The 11,617-nt window shown below is 46.6% G+C and overlaps 1 long non-coding RNA gene across 1 annotated transcript; it reads left to right on the top strand.

The window, feature by feature from the left end:
• Positions 1–4,735: 4,735 nt before the first annotated feature.
• On the top strand, positions 4,736–6,919 carry LOC121137538. Its single transcript, XR_005874815.1, has 2 exons — positions 4,736–5,473; positions 6,552–6,919. It is a non-coding gene; the product is annotated as an uncharacterized LOC121137538 (long non-coding RNA).
• Positions 6,920–11,617: the final 4,698 nt, after the last annotated feature.

An 11,617-nucleotide genomic window follows, 5' to 3' on the forward strand; every position in this document is an offset into this window, starting at 1 on the left:
CTTGGAGAAGGAAAGTAGCTACAGAGATAATGAGGCCCTAAGGGAAGAGGCCAGGCCTGCAGGAACGCAATACCTATGACTCACTCCCTGACCCTCACTCCTGAACCTGAATCCCAGTTTTTGTTCAGCCTCTGGAAGAGCACAGCTAGGCCAACAAGCACTGAGTGTCAAGATGCTGTGGGCTGTGAACTCTGCCAACGGCAGCAGCAGTCATTTCTGTGTCCTACTGTGGACTGTGTGCCAGGCTCCTCTGTATCACATAAGGGGCCTTGCTCAAGACCACACAGAGACGAGGCAGAGCCATGTTCCCGCTCTGCTCCACGGCGTTGTTAGAGCCAGCCCCGCACCTTCTGGATTTCCCAAAGCAGGCCTGATGTCTAGATGCTACCCCAGGGCTTGTGGAGTGTACATTTCTCAACCCGTGACTGAGAAAGTTGGTCCCTGTCAACCTAGCCTCGCACATCTGAACCTGGGACTGACATTCTGAGGAGTCATTACCCCTGGCAGACTCAGTTTCCCCTGGGCACTGTCACCAGGACTCAGACACCAGGGAGTCACCCTGGCTTGGAAAGCTGGGTGGGCCTTGATAGCAGAACTTCTGGAAATTTCCCTAGGACATTCTTTCCACAGACATTGAAGAGCATATCTGGGATTCCTAAGGTATGGCCTGCCCCAGAATCAGGAGACTGGGTGGTAAGGGAGGGCTCCCCTTCACAGGCATATTGAAAAAGGTGTGTTGGTGGCACTGCAGTGTTAAGAGCCAGGCTACATGGGCTGGAGAGATGGCTCAGGGGTTAAGAGCACTGACTGCTCTTCCAGGGGTCCTGAGTTCAATTCCCAGTAACCATATGTTGGCCCACAACCATCTGTAATGAGATCTGGTGCCCTCTTCTGGCATCCAAGGCTGAATGCTCTATACATAATAAATAAATCTTAAAAAAAAAAAAAGGCAGGCTACATTGGGTGATGCACTCCTCAAAGGTAAGGGCAAGCAAGTCCTTTCCATTAGAAAAGGCCCTGGGGTGCTGGAAGGGGGGGCAGGTGTCAAGTGGCATTGGGCAGAATTCCCCACCATAGTAAAGGTCACATACAGGCTGGGCTGAGCACTGGGAGCCTAAGTGTCACCCAGTGTCCCCATCATTTGTGATCAGCTTAGTTGTTAGTAAATATTGTTTCCAGGAATTAGCTTAGTTTAGGCATCAACTCCCTCTGAGCAGTTACTGCATTAGTACCCAGGACTCCGTAGGCACACTAACACTAGCAGTCCACTCATACCTCCCTTGTCAGTCCAGTCAACCTCAGATTTAAAATGTTGGCATCTGTGGGTTAGAGAGATGGCTCAGTGGTCACAAGAGCTTGCTGCTGTTGCAGTGAACCTGTGTTCAGTTCCTAACATTCATGTCAAGTGACTCACAACTACCTGTAACTTCAGCTCCAGGGGATCCAGTGCTGTCACGTGGCCTCTGAGAACACCTGTACACGCATGTGAGTATGCGCGCGTGCATGCGCACGCACACACGCGCACACACACACACACACACAATTGGCATCATCAGCCAATACTTAACTCCAGTGTCACACACAGCAAACATCACCCCTGTCAGTCTAACTCTCTGAAGGAGGGAATGGGGTGAGGGACTCCATTCTGTAAATCCCAGCATGCCAGAGGGTGTGGAGTCCTAGCAGCCGCCATCTGTAACCCCTGGCTTTTAAGGTTGCTGAAGATATTCCAGTGGCCTACAGAGAAGTAGGGAAGGGAAGAGCCCGAGGGAGATTGAGAACTAGATCTCAAATTGCACATGACCCTTTTGCCTACTTCCTTTTGGCAAGCATCACGCCATATCGACGTCAGCCAGATGCATGGGGCTGGGCAGCTGCACAGGAGACGGAGACCCCAGCCCTGCCACGTGACCGTTCTTAATTGTCTAAGTCTTGTTCATCATCGTCTTTAGTTACCTTGTAAATATCTGAAGGGTCTGCTGACACTGCTTAGCTAATACCTCCTGAATGACAGCCATGTGCTCCTAAGTCTGTAAGAGCTGCTGACTGTGGTCTGGAATAGCTATGTAATCAGAGTCCTTTGCTGTCTGTAAACTGGACAAACCCACCCTCCCCTCTGGCTTAGACCCCATTCTCTATCCCACAGAGATGTGTGACGTAGGCATTCTTTGTGCTGATCTTGGTCCCCAGTCCTCCCACTTTCTGTCTTTCATGAGAACCACATATTGGTTTATGGAGATAATAATCTGGAGTGCTATGAATTTTGAGAGGTATGGAGACACCCTTCAGGAAAACAAGGGAATGTTTCAGATTTCCACTTCTGAAGGGGCATGACTGTTTCTGCAACATAGAAGTTGGTCACTTCTTTGCCTCTGTGTGTTCTGGTCCTCACTGCACCAGAACACATACACGTGCCATACCACACACATACATACACAGCACCACCTATACATTGTAGATTCCAAACTACATATGAACATACTATATACATCTAATCATACATACATGTCTCACATATAAACACAACCATTCACACTAGATACACACACACACACACACGCATTTCCCACATCTCTTCCTCCCATATAGCATACCACACACACATCACATATATGACACAGCAACAGACCTACTATAGGGGAAGGCATATATAGTGATTGGGTTTTGTTTCTTTGAGAAATGTGCCTCACACCATGTTCCTGGTGTGGGAGAGCAGTTAACTCTTGAGAACTAATAATGTCCCAGCTGTGAGGTAAGTGCCCAGTGCAGGGCCTGAAGGATGATGGAACAGATTGCTTCCCATCTTCCCATATGTTCAGATAAAACAATACTCCCGCAGTGTGTGTATACAGGAGCTCCCATCATCTGAGTGGCTGGACCTGACCCTCACATCCAAAGCTACTTAGTTCTGTCCACTGGCTCAGGCCCTGAGTGTTCGAAGGTGACCTAGATACTACTAAAACTCTCACCCTTGGATAGAAAATCAAACTGCTAATGAGATCTGTAATGCATGAAGTTGTTTGTACAATAACATGCACAGATACAGCATCCAAGGAGAAGCCCACACTGTACGTATGAACCGAGTCACATGTTCTAATACATGAGAACCCAAGTGTTCAGTGGGGCTGTCTGAGCTGCTAACTCTCTGCTCCAGCCTGTGCCTCCCTGGAAGTAGCTCTGTTTCTGTTGTAGTTATGTCGTTGTATAATCTTTTATCTGGTTACACAAGAACCTGGAAAACCCCCACCACAGGTGCACATATGTGCTAACACCACTCCCACACGCCTTGGCTCCTCCTTGTTGGCCTCTAGCATGCTCCAGGTTTAAATATCACCACCACAGAGTTCTTCCTCAGCCGTACGACCTCAGCCACGGCTTGCTTGTCCTGCCTGCTGTCCCTGAGAAGTGTGGCCTTTCTTCCTTGACACAGCCAAGAGAGTGACACTTGGTCCACTCAGCAGTTTTATGTGCATCTGCTTCTGTTATCCGGGTATGCCATGGGGCAGCAGTGATCTGCCTTGCTCTGGTGGCAGACGCAGCCCTGAGGAGATGACGGATAAGTGCTTGAAAGTGAAATGCTGTCCTGTTCCCAGTTCTCCTTCTGGGGCTCTGAGTGTTCACACTGAGATTGGCAAAAGCTAAAACCAGCCATGAACCAATCCTGTGCTGGGATTATGTATTCTTTTTTCTAAGGCTGCCTTGAAAGAGTACCACAGATGAGGTGATTTAAACAAAAAAACAGCCGTCCTCTCATACTTCTAGAAGCCATGAGTGCAAGCCAGGGTGTGGTGAGCCACCAGCAAGTAGTGCTTTCTGACCAGCTGGTGTCCTCCTTAGTTTGAAGCTACACTCCTCCTTTCCCGAGCATCACCTCGAATGCAAGCGAGAGACAATGACATTCTCTCCGAGGCAAGCTAGACCTCAGCCCACAGGGGACAAGTCACACTGCACAGCAGCTTGACTTTTTGGTACCCATACAGCTGACAGGACGGCAGGAAAATAAGACCATCCAAGACCAGCTAGGACCAACATGTCCAACCCAGAAGACCAACAACTGTCATTTGGTTTATCACAGTGGCATTCCACATCCGCCTTGCAGAATTGCCTGCTCTCATCACGTACATGGACCTGACACCATAACACACCCACAAAACTGTACAAAACAGGAAAACGCAGTAAAATGTCATTCCAGGTAGCCCAGATCCTCTCCTGGAATTTCTTGTCTTCTTTTTTTTAGACTCCTAAACAATTTTCTCCCAGGTGATCTTCTCTTGAAAAGTGTCTTGAGTGGGTACTTTTGTTCTGTAATAAAACTCCCCACGATTTGTCTCAATTCTGAATTATTTCTCATATGTAACAAGAACCTCTCCTCTCTCCCCCACCCCTCAGATGGTTTCATGTGTGTCCCACCCTGATCTCCTCTTCCTTTCCTTCTGTTTCACCTCCTAAGTCCTGGAATTAAGTAAGATTCACTGTTTTGGTTTACCTTTAATAATAATTATTATTATTATTTTATTTTTGAGATAGTCTTTTGATGTGGGATAATGTTCCATCAGAGTCTCTCTTTGTATCCTTGACTGTCCTGGAACTCACTGTAGACCTTCCATAATTCTTCATGTATGGGTATTTTGCCTGTGCCCATGGAAGTCTGAAGAGGACATTGGATCCCCTGAAACTGGATTTAGAGATGGTTGTGAGTCACCTTGGGGATGCTGGGAATTCAACCAGGGTCCTGTGTAAGAGCAATCTGTGTTCTTAACCACTGAGCCATCTCTCCAGATCTCTTTCATAATTTACCTGGAACTTTCTATAAGAAAAGTTGTATCAGAGGCCGGGTGTGGTGGTTCACACCTGTTGTTCTAACACTCAGGAGGATCTCTGAGGTCTAGGCCAGCCAGTGAACCTAGACTTCTGTTTCAGAACTCCCAGGTCAAAGCTGCTGTGGGCAACAGGCATCTTGTAGCTCTCTGCAGGAGCCAGTTGTATACCCTGGTTAGGAGCACCCAAAAGTGCTAACTCAGCACAGCTCTAGGGACAGGTCTATAATAGTGTAGCAAGGACCCTAAAGAATTAAAATTTCCCAGGAATTCCTATGCTGACAGAAAGCCTTTAACTCTGGCTCCAGCGGAGGAACTAAAGAGACTCCTGTCTCCCGGGAGATTATGAAGTATTATTGTCTCACAACTGGTCTGTTGGCTTTTACTCCTTTTCCATAAATTGTAACATTTCTGTTTGTCCATTCCTCTTACTAATTCCTGCCTCTCCCCACCCCCTGTTTCTGGTAAAGCAGCTAGCAGCAGACCCCAGATTCTTGTTATAGGTCCAGACACAGCAGTCACTCATCCCACAGTGGAACCAGGACCTGTGGTGGGCCAGTGGTTCTGTCGGTCCCAGACCTACCTTACTTCAGCTATATCAGTTCTCTGTTAGGTGCAGGCCATGGAAAGGAAGCAGCCAGTCGACTGGAGTGAAGGTCAGTTAGAGAGGACCCAGGAGGCACTTAGGTCAAGGGGAATTGGGTGGCCTTTGAAAAGCTGGAAAGGTGTGTGTGTGTGTGTGTGTGTGTGGCAGAGGTGGGCTTCCATAACCACACAGCTACTTAGATTATTACATTTTGAGAGATAGGGTAGCAAAGAACCAGCCTAACAGGATTTAAGTCCCAGATCCACCACTTCAGGCTGTGGACTTGGGCAAGCTCCTTTTCTCTCCAACGCCTTTTCCTTATTAAAGAAGCAGGCCATGAGGTTCTGGGCTGGACTTGTTGGAGTACAGTAGGTGCCAGTGGCCTGTTAGCAGTTAAGATCCATGGTTCTTACACGGATCATGATTAGGGTGTTCTGAGGGAAAACAAAGAAGACCTATGTGTTCAGGAAGATTCTAAGTCCTTCCTGATGCGTCACAGAGTTGCTGAGAACTTAGCAATCCTTTGCCAGCGATGGGATTATGTTCCCAACAAAGCCACGATGTGTGGAAAGTATCAGAAGTTGAAAATGTATTTAATACCCCTATAAACCCACTATAAAGTAAAAAACTGTAAAGCTATTGAATGCTGTCTGCATGCCTAATCATGGGTGTCTATCCCGTTGATAGCCTGGCTTGGCTTTGTACAGGGTGTCTTAGTTAGAGTTACTATCACTGTGAGGAAACAGCATGACCAAAAGCAAGTTGAGGAGGAAAGGATTTATTTGGCTTACACTTTCACATCATAGTCTGTCACTGGAGGATGTCAGAACAGGAACTCTAACAGGGCAGGAACCTGGAGGCAGGAGCAGCTACGCTAGGTAAGCCAGTAGACAGCACCCCTTCATGGCTTCTGCGTTAGCTCCAGCTTCATTATAGAACCTAGGACCACCAGTCTAAGAATAACACTATCCACAGCGGCTGGGCCCTTCCCTATGCCTACCCTGCCTTGAAAAACCAAAAAAAAAAAAAAAAAAAAAAAAAGAAGGGAGGGAAGGAAGGAGGGAGGGAGGGAGGAAGTAAAAGAAAGAAAATGTCCTACATCTGGGTCTTATGGAGACATTTTCTCAATTGAGGTCCCCTCTTTTCAGATGACTGTAGCTTGTGCCTAGTTGACATAAGCCTTGCCAGAAGATTGCATTGTAAATCACCCACCCGTGTCTATGAGGAAGAGACTGCTGGTGGATTCCTGAGTCAACCAAGGAGAGAAATACCAGCTGCACATGGGGAGATGTGAGATTTTTAAAATTATTATACACTGCAAAATGCCAGAAGCAGGGAATGTATAAAACTTGATGAACATGTCTGTAAAACTTTTTTTTAAAGGATGAACATGTCTCCACATACTTTGGGAAGGTGTTTGTGCCTGGTTCTGAAGAGGGCACTGTTGGCTTGGCTTGGAGTGGAGAGGACGTCCTTGCCACTGAGTGCTCATTTGTACCTTTTGAATTTGAAGTCATACCGGTGTGTTAGTATTTTGTGTGTTCATATGCGCACGTGGGTATAGAGGCCAGAGGCCAGGCTTACGAGCCATCTACCTCGCTTTTTGAGTCAGTCTTTCAATGACCTGGAGCTCATCAAGCAGGCTATCCTGGGTGGCCATAGCCTCAGGGATCTACTGCCTCACGGTTGGGACCACAAGTATGCACCACCATGCCTGGCTTTTTAACTTGGGTTTGGGGTTGGAAAATCGGGTCCTCATGACAACTGAATCAGCTCTCCAGCCATGGTGGGTGTTATTCTAAAAAAGAAAGAGAAAGCCTGAGCCTCAGGCCAACTCAGAGCCTGCTCACTGTGTCTTAGTCAACACCTGCAGCTTCAGTAGGGCCGATCGGTGGGTGTTGGACATTCTCACCGCTGTGACCATGTGTGGCAAGGCACATGGCTTTAGCCAGTCTGTGTGCTGCAGGACTAGATAGGAGTAGAGTTTTGCTGGCCTGGCATTGGACACACACACACACACACACACACACACACACACACACACACGCACGCACGCACGCACGCACGCGCACACACACACACACATAGAACAAGGTCACAATCCTAAATTCTGGGTCTGACCTGGCAGCATTCCAGGGCAGAGAATGATGAAACAAAGCCTCATTACAGGCAGCAGGAAAGGGCCTTCAAGGCAGCCGCTTGTCTCCATTCATGGAGCTGTTCCTCAGGGAGGCTTGGGGCCAGAGAGGCCTTAGGTTCAGGAAGCGGATTTGGAGCAGCCAGCACTTCCTGGCCCGCTCTGGGCACCAGTAGGATGGAAAGAGCTCAAAGAAACCTTAATGGCTAATTCTTCATCCATCTCCTCAGCTGAAGTATAAAGATTCCATTCAGAGCTGCCCCTGCAGTGGAACATACTTTGGGACACATACGGCATTGTGCACAGGGATATTTCCTATAGCCAAGCAAAAGCCACAGAAAGGCCCTTTTAGTTCACTGCAAAGTAAGCAGGGCTCTATTCAAGCCAGTGGATCTTTGCCTCATAGGTCTGGTCGCTCCATGAACACAGTGACCTGCCTAGAGGCTACGAGACAGGAGTTTTCAGACGCCCTTAAGTCTATAGTTATTTACACATGCCTATGTTAAAAACATACATGTCTGCGTGTAAATGTTGTTTTTCAAGTGTAGGGCTCAAATCAAGAATCATCCATGCCACTGAACTACATCCTAAGCCTCTATGTTTTTGAGACTGGCTCACTCCATAGTCCTGACTGACTTGGAACTCACTATGCAGTTCATGCTAGCCTCAAATTCAGCCTCATGAGTGCTGAAATTACATATGCAAGCTCTCATACTCAGTTTGCAAACAGATATTTCTAAATGTAGTTTATGAATTTAAATACGCACGCGCTTACACACACACACACACACACACACACACCTATATGAAACCATACTATTTCTTACCCTTTCTTTTTTGGTTGTTGCTTTGTTTTGTAAGATGAAGTCTCATGTAGTAGCCCAGGTAGGACTCAAATGCTATTAGTAGTAGGGGATGGACCTTCAACTCCTAATCTTCCTGTTCTGCCTCCCAGTTTCTGGGATTGCAGGCATAGATCATCATATCTGGCTGAAAGTCACACTCCTAACTAAAGTATGCATTACTAGAATTCATGAAATACTCTTTGGATCAAATGTCTGGTTACAAGATGACCAGTTAAGATTTACAGAGGTATTGCAGAGACACATGTGACTATAAAGATAACAATATGGCTTCCACTTGTCTGTTTGTTTCTAAAGGTTGAGTCACCAACTAATTTTTTCTACCTGCAAGTGTCAACACCTGTGATCCTATTTTCTACTATGAGTACCTATTTTTTCACCTTTTTTGAGTAACTGTCGTGTGTCAAGCACTATTCTGAGGTCCTGGGTTGCAGCAATGAAGCAAATAGTCAAAGACCCATGGTCTGGCAAGGCTTGCACTGTAATGAAGAGGCTGATGGAAACACTCAACAGGGAGGACGTTCCCTGTGTGTCGGGAGAAATGGTGTTGGGAGGGGCTCCCCCCAGAAATGGGCTTGAGTGGGACCTGGGAGTTGAGTATCTTGGGGAGGGATTTCTAGGTAAATGCCTACTCTTGGTACACTGTTCCTAGCTGGCCAAAACTGGCACTGATTATACCCAACTCTTCTGCTCAATACCTACATCTGCTCAGGTGGACTTGAACTGGAGAGACACAAGTTACCTTAGTGAACTCACTGTCTTAGAGTTTTTATATTGCTATGAAGAGAGACCACGACCACTCTTACAAAGAAAACATTTAATTGGGATAGCTCACTTACAGTTTCAGAGGTTCAGTTCATTATTATCATGATGGGAGCATGACAGCGTGCTGGCAGACGTATTACTGGAGGAGTAGCTGAGACTCCTACACCTTGTGGGCAACAGGAAGCCAATTGAGACACTGTGCAATGTCCTGAGCATGGGCATCCCTCAAAGCCCACCCCCACAGTGACACACTTCCTTCAATACGGCCATACCCACGTCAACAAAGCCACACCTCCTAATAGTGCCACTCCCTATGAGCTTATGGGGGACCAATTACATTCAAACTGCCACGCTCACTTTGGTGAACTTTATGCACAGACTGGGGCTGGGCAGCTCAGAGGACTTTCCTGTCCCGTGTCACTCATGCTCCTACTCCACAAAATGGCCAGTGTCCAGCAGGCACTTCACTGATTTCAGCTACCCACTCACTTCCTATTTCACTGAAAAAAAAATCCAGGCCATTAGAATGGCTTTCATTCTATTAATAAAATCTCAGTATCATTGTCCTTACTGATCCACCAGTTACTCAAATCCTTCCTCTCTGTTACCACGCACAAGAGTGCATTGAAGGTCAAGCCCCGTCTCTGCAGACGTCACTCCACACACTCTTCTTCCTCCCACATTAGCAATGCTCTCTCCACAGGCCCTACTCATACCTCCAATATGTTTTCAGTTTCTAATGTTTGTGGTACCGAAGAACAAACTCAGGGCCTTTCTTATGCTAGGCAAATGATCTCCCATTGAGATACATCTCCAGTGCTAGCCTTGCACTCATGTTGTAGCCCAGGCAGGAGTCTCCTGACTTACTCTATTGAGTATCTGGGATTAAACCACCACAACCGATAGGCAAGAATGAACATCTTTTAAGAACATCCACTTGTCAGTCATCCATTTATTCGTCCCTTCACTTAACGTGTGTGTGTGTGTGTGTGTTGTAGGAGTTGTTTCTATTATGCAGGTTCTGGAAATCAAATCCAAGTCATCAGGCTGGGCAGCCATCCACTGAACCATCTCACTAGACCTGAACACGTCCTTTGGGAGACTAGTCAACAGATGTTTTCAAATACAGGAATCAGACAAAACAGGCCTACATTAAATAACTGTGGCTGGTATTCTAAATGTCGTGGGCAGCACTGGAATAATCTTAGTCTCTTCAGCACTGAACAGCAACAGTGAAACATTCATAGCTTCCTGACTGTTTGGGGTATTGCTCGTGGGTGTTTTGCTTACAGTATGTCTGCGTGTCACATGCATGCAGCGTCTAGAGAGGCCAGGGTGTTGAAGACAGTTGTGAGCCACCGTGTGAGTAGCGGGAATAAAACACAAGTCCTCTGGAATAGCGGCTAGTGCTCTTAACTACTGACCCACCTCTCCAGCCCATTTCCAGTACTTCTAAGAATCACATACTTGATGGTGTATAGAGATGCCATCTTCATAAGCTGCTGATATTACTTTTGTTGTTGTTTTTGGGATGGAATCCAGGTCCTCGTGTATGCCCAGCAGGTGTTCTGCCACTGGGTTGTAAGTCCCAAAAGGGAGATTCCTTTAAAATAAAACTATTTAATTCTGGGCAAGAGCGATGGCTCAGCAGTTAAAGCACATATTGTTCATGCACAGGAGTGGAGTTCAATGCCCAGTTCTTACACAGGGTGCCATTTGACCACCATTACTCCAGCACTGGGGCTTCTGGTCCCCTCTCTGACCTCCAAGGATATCTTTACTCATCTCTCTCTCTCTCCCTCCCTCCCTCTCTCCCTCCCTCCTTCCCTCTCTCCCTCCCTCCTTCCCTTCCTCCCCCTTCCTCTATCTCTCACACACACATAGTTTAAAAACTAAAATAAATCTTTAAAACCTAATTCTGGTACAGTGCTTTATAGCAGTACTCATCTTTGTGTGTGTGTGTGTGTGTGTGTGTTTGTACTCAGATAGTCTTCCCACCCCCAGAAATGGTGCTAAAATGCAGATTTGGGGTCAATAGGTTGGGGCTGGAACCTGGGACTCTTCATTTTCAACAAACATCCTGAACATTCAGAGTCTTCAGGTCAGTGAACCATTCTTTGTGTTTACAGATTATAAAGCACTTTCATATATATTATATTACTTGCTCCTTGTCACAATCCCATAGAGATTCACCAAGACATGCATGTTCAACCAAACCCTGAGCGTATACAGATATGGTGGGATGAAGTGGATACCTGAGCCTCTGGCAAACAAAAAGGGCATACAGATGAATAAACAGTTGGAGTTGACCCTTCACGTCTAAGCTCAGCATCTGACCAACAAGGGTGGGAAATGCTCTGAAAAGAAAAAAAATGTGTCCGCTTTAAACATACAGATTTCATTTCCTTGTTATGATTCCTGGGGGAAACAAAACAAAACAAAAACAAGC

This window comes from Mesocricetus auratus, unplaced genomic scaffold (assembly GCF_017639785.1).
Source record: "Mesocricetus auratus isolate SY011 unplaced genomic scaffold, BCM_Maur_2.0 Super-Scaffold_100691, whole genome shotgun sequence".
NCBI lineage: Eukaryota > Metazoa > Chordata > Mammalia > Rodentia > Cricetidae > Mesocricetus > Mesocricetus auratus.